This window comes from Aedes aegypti, unplaced genomic scaffold (assembly GCF_002204515.2).
Source record: "Aedes aegypti strain LVP_AGWG unplaced genomic scaffold, AaegL5.0 Primary Assembly AGWG_AaegL5_hic_scaff_102_PBJ_arrow, whole genome shotgun sequence".
Taxonomy (NCBI): Eukaryota; Metazoa; Arthropoda; class Insecta; order Diptera; family Culicidae; genus Aedes; species Aedes aegypti.
This window is the reverse complement of record NW_018734439.1, coordinates 86822-90022: the sequence shown is the minus strand read 5'-3', so window position 1 is coordinate 90022 and position 3201 is coordinate 86822.

The window sequence follows — 3201 nt, the reverse complement described above, 5'->3', positions numbered from 1 at the left end:
AAAAAAACTACCGACTGCCAAAGACTGAACTGTCTTGTTCAAGCGCACAGCAAGGAATGAAAATACAAGGTTATCAATACAGAATCAATACATATTAATAAGGAAAGTTGGGCACAAAAAACTACATAATTCCTGCATCATAGAGGCGCAGTTCTCATTTAACAACAGTTTTCTGTTGTGAAGTGGAAGGATTGCAATTTTCATAACATGATAGAAAACTTTTTAGTAGTTGATGATTTTTTTATAATTACTGGACCAAAGGGGCGTAATTTTCTTCACGTGATAAAATTCAATCAGGGTGGTGGGCGCAAAACCATATTTATTGTTCTTGGATTATGAGGTTGCTTTTTTCATCAGGCAACAGAACTTTTTAGAGTGGTGGATGATACAATCTGTCATTAGCCCTGAATCAAAGAAGCGCACATTTTATGATATGATATTACTTCATAATGTGTGTAAAAAGAGTGTGTGATATTTACCATATGAATAGAACTGAATAATGAAGGGCCATGGAAGATTATCATAGTTTCTGAACCAAATAAGCACAATTGTCATTACATGATATTATTCAGCAAGGAAGTGGTCGAAAAAATTTCCAAAATTTCACGAAATTTCCTCAAACAATATTGACGTTTTAGGCAGTCGAAGAACAAGAAAAATTTTCACTCAAAAATAGTGGCAAAGTTTTCATATTTTGAGGGATTCTTATTGAGTAGTGGATGAAATATTTGTCATAATTTCTAAATAAGGGCGTACTATTCATTATATGATATTTGAGATTGTAGGTGGAAGAGGCAAAACTTTGATTACTTGATTTTACTCATTTTGAAGGTTGATGGCAACATCAAAAGGGCACAATTTGCATGACATTATTCCTATAGGTTTGTGGAAGTTGTAGAAATCATTTTTGCACATTTTTATACAATAGTTTTAGCCAATTCCCCAAGGCGGAACACTGTTTAATTACCCTAAACAACAAGAAGGTATATGGCGCTATGTGTCACACATGATATTACTCTTCAAGAAGGTCAGCGTTTTTTTCATTTTTCCTTAATAACAATGGCACAATTTTTTCCTTTGATGATTGAACACTAGTCAGCGGTGAGCGGAACCAATTTTCCAACCATATTCCATACATTGTGCATTAGATGATGTTTATCTTTCAAGAAGGTGGTGAAAGGGATTGCCATAATTTCTGAATCATTGGGGCGCAACTTCCATTCGATGACTTTTTAGCTTTTTAACAATTCCTGAATCAAAGCCGCACAAAACATGGGAGTTTTGCCTACTCATAGAAGCATACTTCTCATTACAGTACGATACTTCTCTAGCTTGCGACTGGAAGTATTAAATAAACCGCAAAGGGAAAATAATCATTTTTGGGATGAGATCCTACTATCCTGCAGCGCAAGTTTTATCAATTTATATATTTTTTAGGAAATTCTGCAAACATTTTTTTGGCTCTGTCAGTAACATGCCACCTCTGATTCTAATGCCATCAATCGTGTTTTAATATTGCCATACATGCCACAAAAGTTTAACACCAGGTGTTCCTCCAGAAATTCCTGTATGGATTCATCTAGAAATTCCTTCCGAAAGTTCACTTTGAATTCCTCACAGTATCCTATCAAGAGTTCCTCTATGAATCAGGAGTTAGTCTAGGGATCTAGGCACGAGTTCGTCCAGGAATTCTGTCAGGAGTACTTTTAAAGCTTCTTTATTAATTACAAGAAGGATCTCATCAGAGTTTCCATCAAGAGTCCAAAAAATTCCATCGGAAGTTGCTCTTGGGATTCCATCACGAGTTCCTCTGGGGATTTCATCAGAAGTTCTTCAAGGGATTCCATCAGGAGTCCCTCCAGGGATTCAAACAGAAATTCTTTCAGAGATTCCACCTGGAACTTTTTTTGGGATTCCATCTAGAGTTCCTCCAGCAATTCCATCAGAAGTTTCTCCAGGGATTACATTAGGAGTTCCTTCAGAGATTACACCTGAAATTCCTCCAGATTCTTTCAGTAGTTTCTCAAGGGATTCCATCAGGAATTCTTCTAGGGCTTCCATCAGGAGTTCCTCCAATGATCCCATCAAGAATCAGAATTTTCTCTAGGTATTCCATCAGGAGTTCCTTTGCAGTTTGTTCCTGAAATTCTACCAGAGATTATATCGAGGGTTCCTCTAAGAATTCGATCAGTATTTCTTCTTGGGATTTAATAAGGAGTTTCTCCAGGCATGTATTCCGGCATCCTTCCAGGGATTTCATCAGGAGTTCCTCCAGAAATTACATAGAAAAATTCTTTTTGGGACTACAGCAGGAGTTCTTCTAGGGATTTTATCCAGAGTTCCTCCAGCGTTTCCATTATGAGTTGCTTCAAAGATTCTATCTGGAATTCATACAGGTTTCACTAAGGATTCCATCAGGTATTCCTGCAGGGATTACATCAGAAGTTCTTCCAAGGATTCCATTAGAAAATTCTCTAGGGAGTTCATCAGGAGTTCTTCTATAGATTTTTTTAGGAGTTTCTACAGGGATTACATCAGAAGTTTTTCCATCGATTCGTTCAGAAATACTTCTAAGATTTCATTTAAAATCCTTCAGGGATTCCATAATTTAAGTCTTCTGGGATTCCAACCGAAGTTTTGTCCGGAATTCTATCAAGAATTTTTCTAAAGGCTTTTTCAGAAATTCTACTAGGGTTATTGCGGTTTTCATCTGGCTATTTAATACGGATTCCTCTAGGAATTTATAAAGGGATTCTACCAGAATTCTCTTCCAAGGGTTTCTCTTAGGAATTCCTCCCGGTATTTCTTAAGAGATTTCTCCCAGATTTAATCAAGGGATGCCTCCACAAATTTCTCAAGGTATTAATCTCGCAGCTCTTCCCAGAATATCTCCAAGATTTCTCGAGGGTTATCAGGAATTCTTTCAGTGATTTTATTGGAAGTTTCTTTTTGGAATCCACCAGCATATTTTCCAGTAACTCTATCAGGAGTTCCTCATGGGATTGAAAAAAGGAATTCCCTCAGGGATTCCTTCAAAAATTTCTTCAGCAACTGCACCAGGAGTACATATGAAAATTACACTAGGCTGTATTGTACAAGTTATTGCTTTAAAGACTTCACCAGTATTTTCTCTAATTAGTTCATCTATTTTTTTTTTTAAAGAATGTTACCAGGAATTCTTCCAGTGTAAACACTGGAAAT